Genomic DNA, 27423 nt, shown 5'->3' on the forward strand with positions numbered 1-27423 from the left:
GACATGTGGCAAGTCATAACACAACATTTCTTTCACAAATGTTGAAAAATTAACTGCAGAGTAAATTAATTCTGTGACTGATGATGACTGGAAACTATTGTGAAAAAGTAAAAAAATATTGATAAAGAGTATGAAAAACTGGAACTACTGATAGATGAAATGACAGAACGTAATCTTATACGTCTAGACTCTGATAGTGAAAGTGACAGTGATAGTGATTCGTTTAGCGAGGATGGTGAACTTGGTAGAAGTTTGAATTAGATGCTTGAAGAAAATTCAAGTAAGCTTTTGTTTATTATTAAGAAATAATAATTTAATAGAAATAAAGGTTATAAAATAATTAATTACGTATTGTTTATAATTAGTAAATGTAAATATGATAGTTATTACCGCGTACAATATGATAATAAGTAATACTTCGATTTGATACGTAAAGTTGATGTTTTCGGGCCGAGTAATAATACGCAGACTGCTCGTGTCGTCACAAGCTCGTATATTGGCTGGGCCTAGTATAAGCGATGTGCCATTTATTTCTTACGATCGAGCGGATTATTTGATCGTACGACTTGGACAAAATCTTTTGTAGCTTTTATCTCATACATATCTCACACATCGATTATACTGTCTACCGTGTACATTAATGAACGTAAAAGACGGCTTCCGATTCTTCGTTTTCGTTAACGATTACTCCGATTAAAAACTTCAAAACGCGATTATATCGCCTACACTTTATTCTTGTTTCAACAAAATAGTGTAATTTTTCTCCTTCCCGACGTATTTAAATGTAAGTTGTCATCGAACACTTATATCGCTCGTCTGCTTTCCTTTCTGTCTGGCCCTAACGTTTTAATCTCGATATACACTTACTTCATCTTAAATAATGCGTTATAGTTTTTACTCTAATATTTTTCTGTTATCTTTATTTGAACCTGTCTATCTGGCTTTTATTCGTTAAGTTTATGCTAATCCACTCGCCTGTCTGTACTTCTTATTGTTTTATACCTTTTCGTTCTTACATCTTAACCTAATTTTTAACATTCTATACAATAACTTAATTCAAATGTTTCTTTACTATGTCTTTTTGATTTTCCTTTTTGATCCCCTATTTTAGCACAGTAAAATCATAGTTCCTGTACGTTTATTTTTGATTTTCTGTACTCGAAATAAATTTCCATTCCGTATTCCCATACGTAAGATTTAAGCTTGTATATATAAAAAATGTCTACCCGATTCCAAAATCTATGCTTGAGTTTTGTAGATTTCTTTCTGTTTCGTAGAAACTTATTTGACGTTCGTTCCGAACTTATTTTGACGTCCTTTTTTCCAAATAAATCCTATCGATTTAATAATCCGATCGGCGAACCCTTCATCTCCCAATAACTTAACGTTTATTTAAATCGTTTGAATTTTTCAGTCGGGTCGATACTATCCTGCTATTCGTAGTCGGCGACAGTAGAGCACCGGAAGTTTGACGTCACGCCAGCAAAGCTTCAATGAAACAAAACTTGAGTTAAAAGTACATAATGAATAGTAAAATGGAGTTGCTGCTCAATCGTTAAGTGCAACATGTATTTAGAGTAAAATTATTTTATTAATAAAAAAAGTTAATTTATTAAATATTCTTTCTCTGTGTTTGAAGCGAAGAATTGTGTTTTGGAGATGTTTGGGAGTAGCAAATAGTATTCAGTTAGTTCCTTTGTATATCAATTTTTTTCAGATTCCGAGCAAACACTTTTTTTTTTAGGGATACCTTCACAGTGTAAGTGTTTGTCGGGGGTGTAATATTTACCATTTTTTTATATCGTTTTTTTGTCGGTATTCAGGATAAACAGTTTTTTAGATCTCTTTTCAACTAATTTTTTTTCGGGGAGCGGGTTTTTTTAAGGGGGTGATAAGGAGATTCAATAACACTTTTACAATGAAATCTTATTTTGGTGGTTGTGATATCAGTTATTTTTGTTAAAATGAAACAAAATAAAAAAAAAAAATTGTAAATGTGCAGTGTTTGTTGATCGTTGATAATTCATAAAACTAATCGTTTGCTCATATAAGCCTATCCACGCATTTTTAGAAATTCGAACACAAATATTTACAAACAGTGAAGAGCATAGATAATGCGGTCGAGTCGAGTCGGAATAGCTTCTACTCTGTTGAGTACAACCGGTTTCGATTAGGTAGTTATGTGAGTATTGCAAAAAACCAAAAGGCATTACTTTCTTCACTTAAAATGAAATAGTTATCGTTCACTATAGGGTACGTGAAACATTACGTTATATTAATATGTATATTTTAAATATAATGCGATGATTAATAACTGCCGTTGAGAAAACTAGTGTGCGGCATTCAGTTTCGGCTGTAGGTATACGATTCCATAGCTTTAACGGGAAATTAATACGGTACCGTTCACATTCAGCATGAGGAATACTATCCGACCGCTGAGAAAACAACTGGAATTCAGTTTTGACTCTAAGTATACGATCGATAGCTTTAACGCACGGTTCTCGCAGGCAGGAAGGTCGGTAAAAATCAGGAATTTTTAGAAGAAATTAGGAAACCTCAGGAAAATTTGCAAACAATTTCAGAGAATTGCATTTTTGTTACCGAATTAGGATTATGTTAGTTACTAAAAAAATCTTTTTTAAGTAATGCCAAAATATATTTGATGAACTTTCCCGGCCAGGAAGTGGCGACCCCATAGTCCAGCATAAAGCAACTACGTGCTTCAGGCAGCCATTAACATGTCCTGTTTTTACTTGCTTTCCCCGATTATTATTTTATATTAAAGGAGGAATATTCCAAATTGCTGTTAATTTTTCACCGGTGAAATTTTTACAAAAGGTTACCGTTGGCAAATTTAAAGTTGTTAACTGTTTTCTTGGAATTTAATTTCTCTCGAACTACCGTGAATGTTTTTTGTATTTTAAATGCTTTTGTATTAATTGCTTTTAAATTACATCTAAAAAGATTCTGTTCAATGACCAGCGGTTAGAAATAAACTTACACCCAGAATTCAGTCGGTTGAGAAGAGGTCGAGATGTGTATCGTGCTTTTCGTGATGTGTGTAAAAAACATTTTGGACCGGATAATATGGGCCGAAAGGCAGTCCTTCGCACTATAAAGGAATGCAGCGTAATGAAATAATTAAGATAAGGAATTCTCAGCCTTCACTTTTAGTTAACATGGCGTTTATTTTTATTCAAGAAACTTATTAAATATTGTTGTTTTTTTTTTGTACTTCGTAATGAAATTTCCTGAAACAATTTATCACAAAAAAAAAATATTAAAAAATAAACCTTAAAAATTAATGCGATAATAAATAATAAAAAAAAGACGCGGTTGGGCTACTATGGAGATAGATGGTAGAGGCTGCAAAAAAACAAAAAAATCTATACATTTTGCGGAGTAGACGACAGTAGCATAACATTATGAGAGTTGGGAAACGTTTACTAAATCAGTCAGTAAAAACGAATCTTAAAATTGTACGGGAACCCTGTTAACGGGAAGCTGATGTCTTTGAAGCCGAAAACACTGCTTTCCCCAGAAAAAACATTTATTCCATTTTTCACTACATACACTCACTTCTACCGGCATTGCGATTACTTTCAATCTTAATACGATATTAGCGCAATTCAAAATTCGAAAAAGTGTAATTACTGTGCGCTTTGTTCGGAGATTTAATTTTTTGTAAATTTTTATGTGAAAAACGAATTAAAATTGGTCGTAAATAGAGAATAAAACACAAAAACAGTAAATTTTTAATTTTAAGTACATCTCTATTTTGCTTAATCTGCCCGGTTTAATACAGTTAACGGAAACAAAAATTATTTCGATGCAACCTGAATTTATTATTTCTATTTAACTGGAAATTACCTTACCGCAGACCAGCCGATCGTAATTCAGCTGTAATTTTCTTATATTTAAACCCTTCGTCGTAATAATACACAAAGAATATAATTTACCTTTATTATTTTTAATAATCGTTAATCCTTATCGTTACTATTATTATTTATTCGAAAAAATTATTAAACGGGTTTTTCGTAACAACATTTCGATACATATCCTAGTATTTTCTGAACCTCGATAGCTTGCACCATATGACGGGATATATACGGAAAAATGGAGGTTTCAGTTTAATAATGAAAAATGTTTTACTTTTTTCAAAAATTCAACCGAGTGAACTCCCGGTGCCCAGGCCCTGGTCGAGGACTTCCCGCTGCCTCCCGGTGCAGCGGCTACAACTATCAGGATCGTTCTCAAGTAACACAATCTTCATCATAATAATACACAATCGATCTGGTCGATCGAGAGTGTACGTGATGCTTGCAACAATTAGCATTCACCTGATAACACATACCCGGTTTGAACTAGGAAAATTGAACAAATTGATGCGGATATGTCATAAGAGCACGCCATTGCACCCTCCAAAACAGCGCCCTAGGGGCACCCAGATGTTACCAGTTGATGGCAGGTAGGAGATCATGTTATAAAGAATGGGGTATCCTCGTATGGACAGACATATTCGACCTCGTCGAACATTTCTTTTTCAAAACGGCAAGACCGACCGGGATTTTTAATCCGAAAATTCGGATCCGGTTATAGACTTAAAATATTTTTCACAATTTGTGTTGCTATTGCAGCCGCAATCCATTTAAATGGATTGCGCGCGCGCAAATACACACACACACAGAGTGAGAGATAGATAGATAGAGAAAAACATATAATGAATATATTTGTTTTATTTAATTATTATTTATATACATATTCTTTTAACTTTTTTATTTTAAATTTAATTTTATTATGTTTTTAATTTATATGTGTAATTTTATTATTTTATGTAACGATTTTTTCGCGGCTTATATAGAACGAATTTCGCATCCACGACTTGATAGACGGGTGGCTGCGAGTCTTAACGGTTTCAATTTTTGAAAAGACATGTGATTGTAGAACCGGCGCCATCTGACGAAATATAAACAAAATTTACATTCGCTAGCTGTCGGAGAAAAACATACTGAGACAGAGAGCGGGCGTTATACTATGATCTCTTTCCAAATGTTGTTGATTTTGCGGGACGCCTCTTGAGTGCACCCTAATAAATATGTGACGCAATTTCTTTCCGATGCTTTTAGGAACAGACTGCAGAAATTCGGTCTGGTAGATTCTGGGATGTGTCCTCAGTGTGGACAATCGGATGACACTTACTATGTTCTTTATGAGTGCTCGAAGTACGAGTTAATGTGCACGGAGGCCATCTGTCGGTTTGATCTTATCGGGTCGGCGTTGGATCACCGTGTAAACTGGAGGAACCAGGCCGAATGGGCGATGTTGGAGAGTTTTATAGAGTACTTAGCAAAGGAAAAGATTGCTGAGGGATCTAAAGCTCTGCTTGGATTTCTCTTGTATTCTGTTTTTGTTGATGTTTTGTTTTATTAATTACGTTTTTGTTTTCGTCCTTTCTTTGTTTCAATATTACTGTGTTGTTATTGTTCCGAGTAATATTTTTACGTTTCGTGTTGCGTGTTGAACTCACTTTTACGTTCTACGGGTAAGTAGTTCAGTTCCTTTGTTTTGTTAGGTCCTTTCAGTCTTACTTAAGACTCGGTAAGATGTGTTTTGTTTTGAGTTCATTAAGTAGTAGTACACCGATGGGAATGTCACTCGTGGCATTCGCATCGGTTGCATAACGGAGGAACGGAGGGGCCGGTGGAGGGTGTCTTCCCTACGGGGATCTGGATGTCGGAGAAGAATAAAAATGACGGTTTCATTTTGCGCGATGAGAAAAAAGTAAAAACATGTAAAACGTGTCGATTAATGAATATTTAATAGTGAAAATAGCTTTTATATAAAGAAACGCGCATAACAAAGCGGAATTACCGGTTATCATGTTAGTGTATGTTTTCTTAGTCGACGAAAAATCGCGACCTTTCATAAGAAGCTAAGCCATTAATATAAATAACTACCGTTTGTCCGTTTTCTTGTGTTTTTTCACTCTCGTATTTGAGCTTTTGGCGGAGATTCACTCGACTCTTGAACGGGGAGCTTGATATATGAATATAATAACCGACACCCGATCTCAGAATTGTCATCACATGTCTGCGTGTTTGTATCAACGTATTTTAGGTTGTTTGATTAAGCTGTCACATATCTCTACTCTTATAATTGAGTTTCGTACAATGTCTAATTATTTATGGGAGGAGTTGAACTTAGACTGTCCAATCTCGTAGATTTTACATATAAAAAATTGGGACCTATTTTCTCAAAAAACTACCAATGATACTGGTACAATAATGATTTTGCAGACTCAGTTACCTATATATATATATATATATATATATATATATATATGTCTCTGTACCCAAATTATAATAGTGGATTATACAATCACAGTAAATTATTTTCACTCATTGTATTTTAATTAAATATTTTAAGAATGTTTTCCTAAGTTCATCAATTTTCTTTAATTTTTTTAGAATTGTTTTAACATTTTTTAGCTCGAACTACAGAGTTTCAGGTCAAATAAAATGTTTAAGTCGAAATAAAATTCTGGTAAAAATTTGGGTTCAGTGTCTTTAATAATATATAAAAAAGTTTTTTATACTAAAACAAATCTAGCGACTTTAATTTTACCTTCGGTTATAAGACACCGAACCGTAATATGATTCCTATGTCAATTTCTAGTCTTTTTCCTCTTTTCAAAATCTTGTTTGTGTAATTTTCAGTAATTTCTGCTCTCCTTATGCGATCATAATCCACTTTTTTAAAACAGTGAATCTATTCTCACCGTTGTTTACAATTGCTAGTTCCTTTAATATCTTCTTATGTTTCCGTCACTGCAGCTCAAAATGGTTCGTACATATCTATATGTATGTGGAAAATTAGAGAAGTAAAATAAAGGAGTGTATCTATAAAAGTTGAGCCTCCTAATCCTTCACGTGGAAAAAAAACATTTTTAGACAACAATTTTCATATTTTATAACTTTAAAGGAGACAAATAAACGATGGGAAAACCTATTCACTATAAGTTGTGACAGATACACCTCTTCGGTAAATCTGTTTATCTAGTTATATTGTTCTCTGAAAGATAATAATTACAATAAAATTTATTATTTTAATGTGGCCTTCTCCAAAACGAGTTTCTTCAATGAACGATCGATTAAAAACTGCTATGTACTTTTGCTTCGATCTATCTGTACAAACGGATAGTTTTGTTAGGTCGTATAAACGACCTTACAAAACAACGCCCTTATTTTATCATACAACATTTTTTTTCCTTAATTGATACCTTTGTATTAATTAAATACAAAGCCGTGTTTAAATATTTTATATTTCACATAAAAATAAGTAAAACTAGCTTTTATAATCGTGTGTGTGTGTGCGCGCGCGTGCATGTGTGTTTGAATTAGATTTCCTTCCGTTTGAGAAAATATAAACGTAATACTAAGGTTAAAATTTCAATTTTAGATTATGAGGGCTCCTTATGATTTATGACTCATAATGAGTCATAATTGACTCCCGATTTTATTTACCGGATGGACTGGTGGTTATATGATTTTTCCTAATAATGTATAAAAGGTTATTTAATTCGGTATATGTGATATTTTACGACGCTGTGATGTAAAATTACAGCAAAATTTAATGAATTAAACTAATATTTCTCTTTCGTTAGCCGATGTATAATCTAAAGTTTTATTGTGGGAGAGACGCGGCTAGCGGTAGAATAAGCAGAAAATGGTGGTGATGTCATCTTCTAATTCCGCTGAAGTGTGGCTTTCATCGTAGTGAAATTTAACTTTCTGCATCCATGAACGGGTTTTCTACCTAGAATAACGGAGTTAGAGCGTTTACTCGAGTGAAAGATGTGAAGAATCGATGTTTTCCAGAAACATCTTTTCTACCGGAAGCCAACAGATTTATAGAAAATACAGGATACGATCTCCGCAAAATGTTATAAAGCAATATAGAATATTTCTTCTTACCGATTGTTATTTTCAGAGAACGAATAGAATAAATTATCTACATCGTTCACAAAATTATTAATTATCATCTAAACTTGGATATAATTACCAATGGTTATTTTTAGAATTTGTTATTCTCATGTCGTAGCTGAAGTTAATGGAGTCATCATTTACTTCTCTAATTTTCCTCGCTCGATTTATTATTTGCATTTAATGATGCAAATTAAAACCAATCAAATAAGTGGAGTCCGATGGAATTTTTTCCTCATCTACTTTTGATCTGAAATGTTCATAACAAAATAATTCGATCGATAACATTCCGTTTTTCTTCCGGTCGTCTTCACGATCTAGTAATTTCCTGATATAAATATGAATATTAACTTAAATGTAATTTATTTAAGTTTATTTTCCTCTTGACTGGATAGAATTAAATATAATTTAAAAAATATATTTTACTTAAAAATATTAACCAGTCAACTATACAAATTTATAAATTAAATAAACAACGTATCACTTAGAATTCTCTAAGCTTCCTCAGGTGACAATACACATTCATACACACATAATACAAAATTCTCTTACATACTGTATATATATATATATATATATATATACATACACACATATACACACACACACACACACACACACAAATACACGATGTGGTGGAAAGCCGTAAATATCAACCGCGTCGAATGAGGATTTTTCTAAACACATTCGTTAGAAGCAACCAGGAACTGATCACAGTAGCAGATTATTATACATCAGCGGTGCACGAATGATTTTTATTTCGGATAAAATTATTTATTTATTAAAAAATAGAATATTTGTTGTTTAAAGACAAACATCCGTAAAATCCTATATAATTTTCGTATATTTTTCCACATAAAATAAGTTTAAATTGACCGATATTTTCCGAACGACACGTGTTTTAATATCAGGATAGTTAATGGACAAGCCTGGTTGCTTTAGTATTACGAGCTACAATGAAATTACAGAATATGTCGTCATCATCACTGTAATATGAGACTAGACTTGAATAAGTTATGCGACTTATTCAAGGCCATATTATTCATCCTACGCAAATTTTTTTCTCTATTATATGATATGGGATAAAAATGTTTTACTCTGTAAAAGGATTTAGATAAGAAGAGAGAAATCATAAGCGTTATTAACCCTGTCGTAAGTGGAACTGCTTTCTACTACCGCAAGTGTAATTTTGACTCTACTCCTACAACCGTGATGCAATAAAAATATTCCTTTTACGGTTTGAATGTGTCATAATTTTATTATAGGGTTCTTACCCTAAAACCTAAACAAATTTAACCGGTAAAATTAATTCGTTACTAATTTAATTAAGTTATCGGGAAAATCCTTTCTGAATTACCGCGCGATTTTTACTTTCCTGTAAGTGGTGATAACGGTGTAGTCGGTTCATTTTTAAAACAGTTAAGGAACTACCCGAACGGGTAGTAATGAAATTTAGGTTTTTACGATTTATTCATTTTTAGGCATAAGACTTTTCTAATTCTCGGTCCAAGTAAGGATTTTCCTGTATAATTCAAAAAGAATCCTTCAGAGTTAAATTAGAAATGAAGTCGCTAAAATTTAATTAATTAGTTTTCACGGTTTATTTATAGATCGTAATTTTACGAAAACGTTAGTAGTTATTAACAACCCCATCGACAAATTACTTAAAGCTCTGCAATTAAATTTACGGATGCCAGCTTTTAGGGAGCAGTAATAGTGCATTATTGTTCGGCAGAGTACAGAAAACATAAACACATAAATGCGCAGTAGTTCTACCCGGGTTGTCTGAAATAGTATCGGTACCTCTAATCGTAAAGTGGAAAAGATAGTGCATCGAGACAGGACGTCGTAGCTTGCAAGAACTTGGTCGCCGCTCCAGCGATACATCCCTAACCTGCGTTTCTACTGAGCTTTCTAAACTTCGACGAGTAATACGTGAGAAGATCGATCGCTATCGTTTGTATTTAAAGAAAAAGCTCAACTCTGGCGGTATACTACATTTTACGAGTAATCTACGCAAAAATTGTAAGTTAACTATTTTAATCGAATAATTATCATTATTTCATTACTACAGTATTAAAAAAAAAGAAGTAATTTGAATTGGGATTTTAATTTCACGCTCTTTTCTAAATGAGTCTTGAATTTTATAAATAAATGCACTTCAACTTAGCTCTCTTTACGTCAGTTCTCTTCAGTAACGACTGTTGGGACGATATAAATCAAACAACGTATATCCTAGTATTCATAACCGGTTCCAGACAAAGTATTTAATAAATAACGGAGAAAAAATTAACTTCCTTAAGTTTAGAGCGCGGGTAGTATCTAATGTAACGACTACGAAAAACGTCTGTATAAAACGTTTCGACGGGTAAAGGCCACATCAGTACTACTTTTGTTTTATCGTTCCTCCTCATCATCTTTTAAAGCGAGTACTCGTAATTGTTATTAGTAGTTTTCATTAGTTCTTATTTTAAAACGATTATACGAATAATTTTAAGTTTTACTAAAATAAAAGTTTTTAATTTATGTAATTTAAATTATTAACAAGTAAAATTAGAATTTAATTTCTACGTTTCTCTAAGTTAAAAAATAAAAATAAATTTCGTTTACGTAAAACGAAATGTAATTTAGCCTGCTTTAAAAGGGGGCTAAAACAAAGGCAAAGTAAAGTAAGTAAGTAAGGCAAAGGCAAAGTTTTAACATAAATATTACTCCATTAAAATACGAATTATAAGGAAATATTTGATAATTACCTTTTTATGTTATTTAGTGATACTGTTGCCGCACGGAATTGAAAAAAAGTTTCGTCGAAATACTAATTTCAATTACTTCACTATCTCGATTTACAAAAAAAAACTTTTTCAGGTGTGTTTTTGTACGAAAAAGAATCGTGTAAGAATTGTTTCAAATTAAAAATACAACCTTTCCGTGTAAAAATGCTTTTAAAATTAATAACGTCTTAACGTTGATCTATCGTCCCCCGTTTGTTTTAGAAAACAGAAAATGTTCTTGAAATTACTTTCCTACGACAGACTTAAACGTTAATAAGAGAGCGTTTATGTGCATTTCTCCTGATTTCCAAGTCACCGCCGTCTCAATCTTTTCTGAAAGAATGCTTATTATTTGGACATTAAATGTTATAAATCGATCGGTCTGTTTTAGTTTTTTAAGAAATGTATCAAGTTCTCTCTTAAGAGATTAATCTATAGGAAGTTCATTTTACATTATGCAAATACTCGACGTTCGAACGGTATTTATTTTTATTCATATAATGTACTGTATATGTACGTTTTATTTGTGATTCTTTATAAGATTATATCGCCTTTCCTTATCTTTACTGTTCACAATCCCGCTGAAAAAAGAAGAAAGATGAAAAATTATTTTATTACGGTGTCATAAGAAAATTTTCTAATTATAGAATTTAAAGTTTTAATTTTGTGTTCTTTTTTTACAGACGTATAATCCTTATTCTGATATACTGATAATATCACGACCGTTACGCCGAAGACTTGTACGCACGAAACGTCCGCCCGTGTAAAAAATAAAATTAACAGTAAGTACTGAAGATTTCTTATAATATATCATTAAATTCGATTACGGGTAATCGCCAATTTTATTCGACTTCAATTCTTTAGTCCTTTACGGATCTACGAAGAAGAATTCATAGAATCTTAGTGAAACGTATGTACTAGATCTTTTGTCTCTTTACGTCGGTCTTTTCGGGGTTAGACGAGACATTTAAGGCCGGATGCCGTATTCTAATCTAATAATCAAAATCCTGTAGCGAGTGAAAAATGCTACACCTTAGCGGAATTCGAGCCAGAAATTTTCTGTGGAAAGATGGGAGACCGTTCCGCCAGGGCGTTTATAAATATGCCGGATATTTAATATGTCCAAGAAAAAACTTACTAGCAAATGTTCCTTATAATATTCCGCTGCGAAATTATTATATATATAGTATACACCTTACAGCAACCGATACAAATGAACACAAAATTTACAAGAAATTATAACGGTAAGGTAACAATCACAAAATCAACAATTAATTTTATACAAGAATTACTCGCTTTTAATGTTTTCAAAAGGAAACTAGATTCTACTTTTACGGATGAATAATGTCACTTTGTCCCCTGTTCACAAAGAACTCACCGAACAGCTTCTCCTACTTAACCGCTGCCCAAAAACGGAATACTCGGGACGCACTCTTCGTTCGTTTGTTGCCGCACACTCACTGGGAATGCTCTCGTACACTGTGATCGCGTTTATCGTAATCTGTGCTCGAGTTTGTCGCACTCTGTACTCTACAGAAACACGCCGGTAGTATTTATATTTCAGGGCCTGGGGCTTGACTTGTAGTACCAGCAGCCGACCCGCCCTTTTTTTGTTCAAGCGTAATGATTTCTGTCGGTGCACCTTCTACGCTTTTCTAGAAATAATTTCTTTGTTGTTTCTTCTAAATTTTTCGTTCTTAATTTTCTCTGTCTTCTTCTTCTTCTGGAAGCTTCTCACCCGTTACACTGGGTCTCCTTAAAACTGTTAGTCCCGAACAACTCCCTGATAAAGTGCCAGGCGGACCAGATGAACTACGATCTTCCTCGTTCTCGGATCGCGCTGAATTCTGTATAATACGTCATTGATTCCATTCAATACAGTGTAAGATCCTTCCCGATCGCTCTGAAGTTTCGGACATCTTCCGACCGCCTTCCTTGGACGGTACAGCCGCACTCGAACTTTCTTGAAACCCAGACGAATTTGCCTGTAGGTCGTATCTTGCTTTCGTGCGATCACCGGCCGTCTTCAAATGTTGTCTGGCATAACGATGGACTTCCGTCGGCTGACTTACTGATTCTGCTGTGTACTGAATTGAAAGTTGTTTTCCAGGCGAGGAACCGATGAGCAAACCGCACGGCAACCTCAGTTCTCTTCCGATCATTTTCTTGGCGGGTGTAATGACAGCGGTTTCATGCACAGCTGCTCTGTAAGCCGTTAGGAAGAGTTGTATTTTCTCGTCACGGTCGTGCCGATTAACCGAGATGACCTTTCGTAGGCGCTCTTCTATAATTTTGATGTAGTGTTCTACCGTGCCATCCGATTGTGGATGAAGCGCGTTTTCCATACACCAAAACTCTCGAAAACCTCTTGCAAAAAACGAGATTAAAAATTCAGCCCTCGGTCACTGCGTATTTCTCTCGGTACCCCAAAACGGTAGAAGAATTCATTCACGAGAGCGTCTGCTACCGATGATGCTTCTCAGTTCGGTAAAGCGTAAACTTCCGGCCATTTAGTGAAGTAATCCACGATTACTAGCCGTACATATAGTTATATATTGCGGTACACGGACCGATCGACAGGGTGAATACTCCTCCAGTCCTCTTAATTTTTATATTTCTATTATATCATGAAGAGAGAAAAAATTACTCTAGACTAGTGTATACGCTTATAAAAACCGATATTGAACTTCGATGTCGTCTACATTCCGATCTGAAACAAATACCTCGATAGGAAATCTCTATAAAGAGTTATTAAAGAACGACCTGATTTATCTCGAGCGAAAGAGATTGTTCGACGACGGCTACTCAGTATTTCAGATAATTCTCGGATGTTCCGATACTCATTATGAGAAATGAAGAGGCCTAAAAAAGGCAACAGGAAATTATATGGTTAACAGCGTATATAATGTATATCGCTATAGAAATTTGATATTCGTAACGTATAGGCTTATTAAAATGAACTCGTTTTAATTATAAGTTAAAAGGTTAAAAGTTTTATAAATTAGGCTTTATAAAGCCTATAAAGTTTTTCTGGTTAGACGGAAAAATTACTATTCGACCCGGACAAGAGGTTTATAGGTAAAACTATTTATTTTTCTGTTGTCCTTACCTTCGGGTTTCTTATCGTGTGTAATTTATAATATATTTTTTTTAATGATTTTTGTTTATTTCTCTTGCAGAAGCGAATGAAATTCTGGTCGCTTATCGAATTAATTTTCGGAGGTTGTGATGAGAGAGCGTTCGTCTTCTGGTGCCGTTGACATTATTTAGTGATTTGATTTCGAGGTAATATAATTAACTGATACTGTATATTAAATAAAAGGCTTTCATTAAACGTTTAGTAAAATTTGTTTCTGACTATCTGTATTCAAAAAATTGCGGTTTGGATAATATTATTTAAAGTAGTAGTCCACCGTGTAGAATAAATTGTACCTCTTTCATCGATTCTGATGTGTGTCCTCGAAAAATGTACTGAAGTCTAATCGTAACAAAAAATTGATAAAATTAAAATGAGATTATTTTATTACTAATTTTTAATAGTAAAACAATTACGCTAAAGATAATTACTAGTAGCTTTCTGCAGTACGCTGAACAACGGTCGATCGAAAAACCATCTCTTTTGTTTATTAAGTTAAACGAAAGATATCGACCTTCAAAAATTTAGGAAGATATTTAAATCTACTTTTGAAAGATCGAGTCGCTAAAAATAATATTTCTGTCCTGATTGAAATCTAACATTTTGTTATATTATTTAGTCGTTTCCTGATCGTGTATTAACATTTAAACAATTTTCTTACGCGTAAACACATTTTGTCGAGTTTTCTATCCGTTCGGTTTTTTGAATTGAGATTTAAGCTTTTATATTTTCGTCGGTCCCGCACGATGCTGATATGTATCTCGATCTATATCGTACCGTATCGAGTCGGATAAATCGGGACGTAAATAAATTTTAGTATTTCATCTGCCGGTCCGCAAAATAAAATATCGTTATGTTTGGAGCGATGGAAATTAAATAATTATAAACTCGTGATTCAGGCCTCCTTTAAAAATGGGGATTCTGAAATCGGGAGCGCGACAATAGTTTCTGTTTTCTTCTCCGAAGATCGTTTCCGACTACTTACGGTAAATTTGACTGTAATTTCTTTGCATTAATTTGCACTTTACGTTTACCTATCCCACACGTTCAACCAAAATTTTTTTTACGATTTATTTACAGAATTAATTTTTTTAACGCGGATAACCGACAATGAACGGTCATTTTTAAGTAAAATAAATGTAATAATAAAATTTTAACTAGATTCAATGTAAGACAACTAATATTTAAGAAAGTATACACCGCTGATAGTGCAAAGGCACGATTTTTCGATTACAAAACGAAAGTAATCGAGTACGGGTATTAAAAGTACGATATAAACATCAAAGCTATAAAATCAACAAGTTTGAACGATATCAAATTTAAAACACACCTTGACGCACAATAATCACACGTTAAAGAATGAACTAGATATCCTGTATTTCACTGTATTTTTGACGGGAAGGTAAAAAATTAGGTCGAAATTTTGTCGTTTTTAATATCACCAGATATTCGTCGTACGATGAATAATATGAGTAGAGTGTATAGAAAGGTTAATATAAATAATATAAGAGCTTGTATTAAATCGTAACAGCTTTAGCGAAACGATAAACGAAATAGTGAAAATTTTACTCTGTCGTGTATACTACTTATTTTTGTTTAAGTCGGTAGAGTCTACGTGAAAAGTCATGTCAACAAACTATTTTGCACTGATGAAGAGCAAAAAATAGGGTAAAATTTGTTATAATACTCCACGAAAGCGTAGGAAAGCTGTAGCTATAAGTTTTTAATTCGCTTTAGCAGTACTAGCCGCTTCATAATCGGCGGTTGTTATTACTTGAATATTAAATAGAGTTAGAAAAAAAAAAGACCAGAAAATTTGTTTTTAAAGAACGGAAAAGTACCGATTGAGCATCATATAATATATGTTAACATATAATATATGTTAACATATAATATATGTTATCTATAGTTTAAACAGAATATTAAAAAAAAATGCCCGTATTTCTGTACCGAATCCCTAATATCGGTAAAAGAAAAAATCCTATAAACGTAGATATAAACACTTTATCATCCGTTTATCCGTGATTAAGTGGTATTTTTTACATCTCAAAAATGAACTGAGATAATTTATACACGTCGTTTTAAACGACATGTATAAATTTAACATGTCGTTTACATGTTTTAAACTAATTTTCTCTACGAAATACATAAATATGGTAATTTTATATCGGTAGATTTCAAAATGACGGCCGACCTAGTTTTTTCATTCCACGATAACTCAAGGACTACTACTGTTAGAAAGTAATCGTTTAAACTTTTAATAGTTTCATTAATACAAAACAACTTCTTGGTTTTCAAATTGGATTTCAAACAACCGAATTATAGTGAAGGGTATTAATACGAGATTACGCTCACAATTATAAAATATTTCTTTCAATACTCGTTAATACTCGTGAGTTCGGCTCAAATATTGGTTATTTTGTTCAGGTATCATAACCTTTTCGTAATAATTAAGTTAACCTTATTCAGATAGTTGATATCGTTCAAATACCTGAAAGTTCTTGATGTCTGCTCCATTCGGTCGAAAATACTTTAGTATTTCATAAATTTCTTTGCCTATTTGGAAAATGAAAGTTATAGTCGATCGCATTATTTTAAACAGACTAAAAACACGTCGTTAAGATTTCTTTGTAATGCGTTTTATTGCGATTATCTTTCAGAACGCCGCTATTTTTCTACGAGATACGGAAATCTGTTGTAAATTGTGAAATTTCCGACGTGAATTCGAAGCACAGGACAGTAAACAGATCTCCTACGGAAGGGCCCTGCCTTATCGCCAAGCTTATTCGAATCGTACATTCGGCTGATTTTCAAAGCAGGGCTGATTTCTATCATTAACCGATGAACCGGCGCGTTCTTATCCATATGTTTTTACCAATATTTTATTTGCGAATCTACACGCTACTTTTGCGTCGTCACAACGTTAGGTATTCGTTTTTAGGTAGTCCGTTTTTTTCGAAACGGACTGAGCGGCCCTTACTTTCTGCCTAACGTCGATCGGAAGAGCGAATCACGAATTTCTCACCGGCATATTTCATGTCGTAATGAAAAATATCGTCTGGTACACGTGCAACGAAAGAGATTCGTGCGCGACAGTATTCTTGCGCTTTTTTATATTAAATTCTATCGGTTATCTTGAACGGCGGGTCGGTAATACAATGTTCGTATCGCCTTGAATAGTACGTCAGGAGTAGCAGTCCAGTCGCCTGACTTTCCCCTTCGACCGGTGCCCGGTCTGATGCCGTGGTTCCTCCTCGTCGGATTTAAATCCGTTCGATATTTAACTATGGAGGGAGTTTTAGTGGATTTACCTTCTTTTTTCCTGTTTAGACTCCGGGAATTACCGTCAGGTATTACTTCAAAGGATGATATGTACGAGTGTAAATGAAATATAGTCTTGTACAATCTCAGGTCGATCATTTCTGAGATGTGTGGTTAATTGAAACCCGACCACCAAAGAACACCGGTATCAACGATCTAGTATTCAAATCCGCATAAAAGTAACTGCCTTTACTAGGATTTGAACGTTGGAACTCTCGACTTCGAAATCAGCTGATTTGCAAAGACGCGTTCACCACTAGACCAATCCGGTGAGCTTAGTCTGATACCTGGAATATCAGAGCGTGTTGGAGCTTCGATGATCAGACGGGCTACGTCGATGTAGCCTTGGCGCTTCGAACATCTACTTTGGGTACTCCGCGCTCGTGTTAAGATGAAAGTATTAATTGAAAAATGAAATATTTCGAACCCCTACATTATCTTATTTATTTTGTAACTATTTACTTTTTTTATCAAACATTATCGGTTTAACGGTATTTAAGCGATATCATATATTTTAACGGTATCGATTAATAGTATTAAAATAGAGAAAATAAAAGCCGGCACAAAATTATTTTGTAATTTTAAATATACAGAACATTCGCACTAATATTTACCATTATAACTCGGCTGTTCGTAGTCAGATTTGAAAACGGATGTGTCATTTTTAAGCGGAAACGCTTGATTGGATAAAAAGGCGTTTCCTTACCTATGTTTGAAGGTTTTTTCTTTGATGATGTTAGGAACACCCGACCGAAATATTTGACGACCTTCTTTGTACGTTCTGTATAATTATTTCATTTATTGTACGCACAATACGCTCAATAGATAGCTTTGAAGAAATGATATTCGTACCTGTTATAATGATATTAGAGATGCGCTAAATAGCCCTGTAACTTCACGAAAAGGTACTGTTCTGTAACCTCACACCCGGTCGTCTACCGAATTCGTAGACGCCGATAACGAACGGTCTAGTTTTGCGAATAGTCAACGAAAAAAAGGAATACATGCTAATACCCTGCTAGTACTACGCGATCTGAAATGACGTCAAGAAAATGGGAATATGTGCCAAGATTCACGTGCGGTTATGCATAATAATATATTACACTGAAATCACATTTCGTTAAACAGTCTTCCCTAAACGTAACTGTATTCGCCTAACTAGAGTCAACGCCGACCGTTTTGTCGTAGCCGAATCCGATGGTACTTATCTTAACAGTTCCTTCTAATAATAACTTCCGATTATTCCGTTTATTTTGCGATAAATTAACGAGTTCATCGGTAAACTGCATTGCATATTTGTATAACTTAGTTATACAAAAAAAAAGAAATAAAAATCGAAAAATAAATTTACTGAAACTTTTATAATTTACATAAACGATAAGAATATCTGAAAAATAGATGATTTTCGTGAGATAAAACTATTTTGATATACGGATATAACCATGTAAAAACCCATTTACAATCTGAAACAAAAAATGGCATATCTCCGGATTAGTTTGACAAATTGTAGCTGTACAACTAAAAAAAAATTACGTAATGCCATTCCTCATTCCACAATACGATTTGAAGTGTCAATAATGCCAAATTAAAACTTCGAGTTATCGTTCGCATAAGAAATTTATAGATTTTTAAAAATAATATACGAAAAAATAAAAATTAATGGCAACGCGTATTTAAATAACTCCACTCGATTCCTTTTAATATCTTAATGTCGTTTACTATAGCGAATTTTTAGTGCTGACTGTTTAAAAATGCATTAAGCCATTTTTTTGTTCCGGTTAAATATTTTCTTCCAGTTATTACCGTAATAAATAAATATATTACTTACGTCTTGGAAGTTCTGTTATCGTGATGCGGACGACTAGTATTTCTTTCGTGATATTTCTGTTACGCATTTCGTTTAACGAATGCTAATAGGACTTCTTTTACGGCGTTTTAATGACGGCCAATAAGAAACGCAGCTGGCAATATAATTTACATATACGCTTACATGCGAACGTAAACGTATAAACACTTGCGCGTATAGAAGAGTACGGATGATCGTGTGAAAAACAAAATGAACGTACGTTACAGACCGATCGTTAATTTTTTTTATTCTTTTTCTTTATCTTTCTCTGTTAAGACATTCTTTATTTGGATCACGAGTCACCGATAATAGTGTATTAATAGCTCGATAGATTGAGACCTTCTTCAGTTATGATTAATGCGAGAAAACCCGATAACTTTTAAAAACTAATACGATAGGCGCTGGTAGGAACGAATAAGATTCTAAACTCCTTTTCACTTCCTCCGCGAACAGAAAAATCCTTTAGTCGATAATGTAATACATTAGGGAGGCGGTCGCTAAAGGAAAATTGTTTTAAAAACACCAGTGGATATAATTAAGGCTCTTCGCTGGACACTCCTTAAATTTTGATCAAGTGCTCTATTCATATCCAACCTGTGCGCCCAGACGGGCGCCGCGTAAAATATCATGTTTCTGAAGACACCGGTACACCATGTTCATTTGACAGCCCGACAATCCATACTCTTTCCGAGCAATCCTCTTAAATTTGTGCATCACTAAGACGGCGTCCGCTGCTACTTGCCTAATGTGGTTGCTAAACAGCAACTTTTCATCAAACAAAACACCTAAGTACTTATGAATTCTAACTAGACTGATTACACAGCCTTTATATTTAATATGGGGGTTATATTATACGATAATTTTTCTGCACCCTTGATAAGCATAAAATTCGTCTTGGTCACAGAAATCTTTAAATTTTGAATGTCCATCCAGCCCTCTGCGGTTGACAAGGCCGCCTGCGCCCGGTCTTCTGGCTGTGGTCATGAATTACCACGAATTAAAAGGAGACAGACATCGGCGAAAGCCTGGAACGTGACCCCTTCTGGAAATGTCAATCCCAGAAATTCGTCGAATACCAGGTTACACGGAATCGAGAACGGAACCCTGCGGGCTTCCCCTGGTAACGGATTTTTCCACAACTAGATGCGCATCCTTAAACAGAGCCGTACGGTTAGACAAATAGTCACGTACCATGGCCTGCAGGGCTACGAGAACATTGCGGCGTTCCAGCTCATAAAGGACAGAACTCCAATACAAGGAAGGAAATGTTACCTCTATGTTTATAAAAATTTATGAAAAACATGTTTATAAAAACTTGAGTTTGGCTTACTTGATGATATGAACATACTCATTTGGGCGCGCGCTGGTTGATCCGCAGATCCTCAGAGCGCACGCCATCAGCGTCGCCCCGTTAGAGGCGACGCTGATTTCTTCTCCTAGCCGACCTAACTCTTGCACGCAGCACCCTAAGGTCAGAGAACCACCATTTTTTCCAGGGTTTCCGCCTGCGTTTAACAGACGGCTCCGGGAAGCAGCGGTCATGACGGATCCAGGCACTCTCCGATTAGACTGGCCACTACCTAAGGATCCGTCCATTGGCCGCCGTAGCATCCTATCGCAGCCAGTCTTGATGGCTCGGCCGAATCGTTTAGCCATCAATTCCACCTCTTCTTTGCTCCATGCGCCATTCCAACCCCTGCAAGGCAGCTGCGCACTCGCGCTGCACCCTGTCCTGATCCAGCTCTCTTAGGTTACAGTGACCCGAATCTGGAGCTCTTAGACCGCCTCCGTGAACGATCTCGTAGGTTGTTAGCCTATGATCGCTCACACTGGCCTCGGGCCAGACAGTCCAATTACTGGTACTTCGTAGCAAGTCGCCCGTCATCAAGTTGGCGATTGTTCTGTGTCGTTAATCAAGTAGAGGTTCCTGGCTTAAACGAACTCATCAAGACCAGCGCCTCTGGGGTCATTGAATTGTGAACCCCAGGCGGGAGACTTAGCGTTCAGAGCAGTCAGTACTCTGATGCCCGGGAGATCGTCCAAAATCCTTCCCAACTGCACCAGCAAGTCATCCATTCTCCATCTAAGCTGGAAGTATCCTGACACTAGTAAGACATCGAGCGTACCCCTCGTGATTCGAATGACGGTTTATTGCTCATCAGACCAATGGGGCATCCAGAAGACACCCAACGAATCTGAGTCAACCACAACCGCGGAGAGCGGCCGTCTGAAATCGCATAATGGAAATTGGTTTGTCTGGCATTTCGTCCACCACCACCCCATTCGGTCACCGTAAAGCATAAAATCGAATATCCGTGCCACAAACGCTACTGTGCCTTAAAACGGTTTAGCGACCATTATCCAAATTAGCTCCTAAAGCTTACCAAACTGTGTGAGTGGAATAAGCGTGGTGCCCTACACCATTCGCTTGCGTGTCCCACCGCTCACTTGTCATGTATTACTAAAATGGGTAGGCGCACCCCGTCAAAATACTAAAATAGATGTCAATAAATTAAAATTTATTCCGTCAATGAACAGCAATTTTCTGCCACGCCTAGGTCGCTGAATGCCAGCAAGTATCTGTCCACCATATTATAGCGCTTGAAGCTGTATTTGACCAATGAACAGCAATTTTCTGCCACGCCTAGGTCGCTGAATGCCAGCAAGTATCTGTCCACCATATTATAGCGCTTGAAGCTGTATTTGACCAATGAACAGCAATTTTCTGCCACGCCTAGGTCGCTGAATGCCAGCAAGTATCTGTCCACCATATTATAGCGCTTGGAGCTGTATTTGACCAATGGCCATCCATTTCTCGAGGGTAGCTTCCTACAGCAAGCGGTAGGAGTCTTATATCCCTTAAACTACTAATGCCGGTGGAAGAAAGCAACGGTATCAAGGAACTCCCACACGGTCCGACAATGCGGCTCACGTCACATTGACTCGCCGCTTATGAGTGGTCAATTTTTCCCTTGACTCTAAGTTCCAGGGTGGCCTGAGTTCTGGCCCCCTCAAGAGCCGGGCAGTCGAACATCCTGTATTCGTTCGACTGGACTTCCCCGCAGACGCACAGCTCATCAGCGGCCAGGCGAAACTGAAACAAATATTGGTTAAAATTCGTGTGGTTGGAGAGCACTTGGGCTCCCGTTGTCCTTAAAAACGAACTAGAGGCGTTCCATCCCGCTACGTCCTGTATAATCTATACAAGGACCTACCCTTAGTCGCGGCGTGCCATTCTTACTGCTATGCCTTCATCGCAAGGCTCTGCAGGCTCTTCCGCATGCGGGAGATGTGCAACTGAACCAAATTTAGATCCGGTGCATTGTGATCACCGTTCCGGTCCGGTACAGGCCCTGCCCGAAACTGGATCACAAATACCTCGGTCTCCCTATTTCTTTGCAATTTCCACTTGGCCGCCTGAACTTTCATTCATTAATCGATTGGGAGAGCTTTTCCCAATACGGTGGTAGCCTAGTTAGAGGTTGTTTTAAACACACCAGTGCATGCAATTAAGGCTCTGCGCTGGGCACTCCTTAAATTTTGAATAAGTGCTCAATTTCTTTCCAACCTATGCGTCCAAACGGACGCAGCGTAGAGGTCATACTTTCGAAGACACCTCGATACACCATGTACAAATGACGGCCTGATAGCCCGTAATCCTTTCGAACAATCCTCCTAAGTTTGTGCATCACAGGGACGGCGTCCGCCGCTACTTGCCTAATGTTGTTGCTAAACAGCAACTTCTCATCAAACAAAACACCTAGGTACTTATCAGCTCTAAGTTGGCTGATTGCACAGCCTTTATACTTAATATGGGAGTTACGACTGTACGATAATTTGTATGCACTTTTGAGAAGCATAAACTTCGTCGTGGCCACAGAAATCTTTAAATTTTGCATGTCTATCCAGCCCTCTCCGATTGACAAAGCCGCCTGCGCCCGGTCTTTTAGCTGTGGTCGTGAATTACCACGAACTAACAGGACACAATCATCGGCGAAAGCCTAGGCCATTACCCCTTCTGAAAATGCCAATCCCAGAAATCCATCAATACCAGGTTCCACCGCAAGGGACCGAGAACGGAACCCTACGGGCTTCCCCTCGTGATGAAGTTTTCCACAACTAGTTGCGCATCTCTAAACAGAGCCGTACGGTTAGACAAATAGTCACGTACCACGGCCTGCAGGGCTACAGGAACTTGCGGCGTTCCAACTCATAGAGGACAGAACTCCAACACAAGGAAGGAAATATTGCCTCTATGTCAATAAAAATTGCCAAAACATATTTACAATCGGCGCTTTAAGATGCAATCCTCGATGCCAATCCCTTACATGAAGCCGTATTGTTCTTGATTTAAAACCCGATCATATCGGCAGCCTCTTTCCGATTACCGACAAGAGGCTGATGGCTCGATAACTGTTGACCTCACTCGGATCCTTTCCTGATTTTAAGAGCACCCTCATCAAAGCCACTTTCCAACAAGTCGGGAAGTAGCCCCAGCTAAGGCACCCCGAGAACAGCCTGCCAAGTAGCTCTGTTACGACAGGCAGCAGACGATAGAATATACCCGGGTCAAGCTGGTCAATCCCCGGTGCCTTTCTCAGTGCCATTCGAGAAACCACTCGGTCTTTATCTACGGGATCCACAGCCCGTACACCACGGAATGGTGTACTTCTCCTTCAACCTCCTGAGCATCTGGAAACAGAGTATCCAGGAGCGCCTGATATGTCGCCACAGATGTTAACGTGTGGTCTCGACCACCAAACCCGCATCGAACACTGGAAAACACGTGCAGTGGCTTTGGCCGGTAGCATGGCTTAGGAATCGCCTTACGGAAAGGTATTGTCTACTTTCCGGCCATCTTCCGTTCGATAAACCGATCTCCTTTTTATATTCTAAAGACTGAAGGCTTATTAAAACACCGCATTTACCTATCAGCGTAAACATGTTAAGGATAAAAAATGTTTTTCGTCTATTTACATGCGATCGATATTAGTACGAATATCACCGGTTAGAGTAATCGTTTACTCTTCTAGATCGAGCGTTTTGTTAAGACAAACCGCTTCTACACTCTTCGGTATAACAGTAGCAACAAAAAATCGATTTTACGGATTTGTTAAGTTTTCTTTGATGAACCCATCTCCGACTGTCTCTGATTGCTTAACTTAAATCGGTGCTGTATTTCATCACACGATTTATTGTACTCTTGCGTTACATTAATTTCATGAGGATACGAGTAATAATATTATTTTAATCCCCGTATTAATAGTTATAGTCCCCGATTATAATTATAATCGTACGGTCGCAAAAAGAAAGCGGTAATCGTAAAAGGTTGTAAAAACGGCAAACTCCCGACATAATAACGGTCGCTATTTACATTTTGAATCGTTGAAGGGGTTTGCCGATCGAGTCGAAAGCAAACTTAAAACAGCCGCTAAAAAGTTTGAAATAAGGTCTAAGTCGACTAAATTACAAATTTTATTTATAAATTTATATTCTGTAAAGAGTTTCGATGCAGGAATCGGCTTCATTTCGTACTCTTAAATAATCAGGTTTTTAATACGATCGAGCAACATGGTTTATTTCATTACGAAAAACGTGAATTTTTGTTTAAATATCGGTGAAAACATTGAAAATTCATGGGTCGTGTATCCATCTCATTCTTACTCGGTTATTTTGCTATTTATGATTTTCAGCAAACGTTTTTACACGTAGCAAATATTTCACTGACGAATTCAAAAACGTACAATTATTTTACTACTAAACGGAAACGTGTTGTTGCAGCAAATTTTATGTATGTATTTGTGGAATATGATGTAATAGCAAAGTCTGCTAAAAATAACGTCGTAGGCTAGTAGTATTTTAACTGTTTAAAAAATAACATTAATCTAGTAAATGACAAAAAATTTTATAAATATCTCTGTTATAAATTCAAAAATTTACGGAAGACTATTCGTTTTAAATAAATCGTAGCCTTTGTAGATATTGAAATCTACTATCTATCAGATTTCTAAACGGAAAATAAACAAACGAGATGAAAGATTTTTTTAAATTAATTTGTTGATAAAGTTTATTTTTTTGATACAGTTATCTAAATCTGGGGAAAAGATGATTTTAAATCCTTCTATTCGTCCGTTATCTGTCATTCATCGCTCTAAAAAATCTAAGGAAGAAGTAATATTCTGTTTTTGAGGGGGTGCTTTCTAAACATGTTATTTAACCGCATATTTTTTCATTTACAAGAATACTTTGAGAACCTTCGACTGTAATTCGACAAATTTTGTCGTACGGTAAAGGAAGGCTTTACAGCCTCGCGATGGGAGCAGGGCAGCATGAATGGCACGCCACGACTAAGGGAAGGTCCTTGTATAGATTTATACAGGATCTGGGGGGATGGTATGCCTCTCCTTTGTTTTTAAGGGCAACGGGAGCCCGAGTGCTCTCCAAACATATAAATTTAAACCAATATTTGTTTCGGCTCCACCTGGCAGCTGATGAGCTGTGCGTCTGCGGGTAGGTCCAGTGGAACGAACACATGATGTTCGGGGGGGGGGGAGAACTCAGGTCACCCTGGAACTTAGAGGTCAACGGAGAAATTGGTCACTCACAAGCGGCGAGTCAATCTGGCAAGACCGTGTCAATTGTCGGACCGCGTGGGAGTTCCTTGATGCGGTTGCTTTTTTCAACCGACATCAGTAGTTTGCCTAAGAGAAAAGACTCCTATCGCGCTGTTGTAGGAAGCTAACCGAGAGATATGGCTGGCTATCTGCCAGATTAAGGCTTCAAGCGCTTTAATGGTGGAAAGGTACTTGCTGGCATTTAGCGGCCCAGGCGTGGCAGCGAATTGCTGTCTTTGACGAGATAAATTAATTATTGATAGACATAGATATATGTTTTAGTAGTTGACGGGGTGCGCCTACCCATTTTAGTGATATATGACAAGTGGGCGGTGGGACACGCAAGCGAGTGGTGTATGGTATCACACTTTTATTAGCTCTAGGAGCTATTTAGGACAGTGATCGCTAAACTGTTTCATGGCTCAGCAGCCGTTTGTGGCGTAGACATTCGGTCTTGTGCTTTAGGGCGACCGAATGGGGTGGTGGCGGGAAAAATGCCAAGCAAACCAATACGGTAAAGGAAATAGGAATAGAATCAAAGCTGGTCTAAAATGCTACTGACTTTAAATCGCGAAAATATATCGTTAGAATTTTCAGAAAGGTTGTTAATTTCGGAAGGTATCTTTTTCGATTCCTGTCGTACTGCAACCGAGTGATAATTAAACTAATGGAATTTATGAAAGCTTCAAAAACCCTATCGAAACAGTTTTAATGAAAAAAAAAAAACAACTTTTTTATGATAAATGTGAAAAAAATCAAACTTCCCTCTTCACTAGCTAAAAATCATTAGCGATTCGATTTCCCTGCGGATACAACGCTTTCTGAAGTATTATGTGAAAATGAATATATGTCGGTTTTCAAAGTTCCATTACTTTCCCACTTATTTCCTGCTTCGACTTAGGCTATGGAGAACGATTGCCGTCTAAAACGACAGTTCCCATAAAATAACCGGTATGATAGTTAACAAAAAATACAGACTGTGCGGGCGGTAAGGAACGGTCGTCTGAAGGTAACAAAACCGAGAAGTTTTTATCGAACGGATAACGGATAATAAGTAGACGTAAAAAATATACTTAAGTTAAAATATTAAAAAAGAACAGAGAAAGGAATGAATTACCACAAAACGGTCGCTTAACTGACTCTATATAAATTACTTTAGTTCACTACCGACTGAAGTTTAATGCGGTTTAAGAATTATAGATTTAAAACTAATTCGATCGTATTTACTTCATTTATTTAGCCGATATTATTGGGCGTAAAGATTTATTTATTTTCGTGATTTGACTCGCTCAGTATACTCTCTTATTTACCGCCGAAAAAGTCTCGGTCCGCAATAATTCTCAGGATTGCTTTCGTCTGTAAATTAATTACTTCTTAACGTAAATCTAATAATGTTATAAAAGGAAGTTCGTTACAAAAATAATATATATGGTAACCGGGAAAAGAGAAAGAGAAAAATAACAATTTTTTTTAAAAATAGATTATTTATAAATTTGCATATGACGTCATTTAATTTAAACCGTATAAGTTATTTTATTAAATTAGCTATTCGACTGTAAAACAAAGACGATTATTATTTTTATAACTAGAATAATATTGCGGTAATAATGAAGATGACTACCGGTAAGTAATATTACAAAATTATCCTGTTTAAAAAAAAAAACTTATATAAAAATGTATGGGATATAATAAATGGAAACCGACTTACAGTTGAAACGCTATAAATTATAATTTTTAGTAGTTCACGAAGTTT

General features: G+C 36.2%; 1 long non-coding RNA gene across 1 annotated transcript in view; it reads left to right on the plus strand.

Moving 5' to 3' along the window:
* LOC142322833 (uncharacterized) overlaps window positions 1-27423 on the plus strand; it is a 301594-nt gene that overhangs the window by 8966 nt on the left and 265205 nt on the right. Inside the window, exons 2-3 of the long non-coding RNA XR_012755944.1 lie at window positions 11437-11535; window positions 13933-14038. This is a non-coding gene — a long non-coding RNA (uncharacterized LOC142322833). The remainder of the gene's footprint in view (window positions 1-11436; window positions 11536-13932; window positions 14039-27423) is intronic.

Source organism: Lycorma delicatula, chromosome 4 (assembly GCF_047948215.1).
Source record: "Lycorma delicatula isolate Av1 chromosome 4, ASM4794821v1, whole genome shotgun sequence".
Taxonomy (NCBI): domain Eukaryota; kingdom Metazoa; phylum Arthropoda; class Insecta; order Hemiptera; family Fulgoridae; genus Lycorma; species Lycorma delicatula.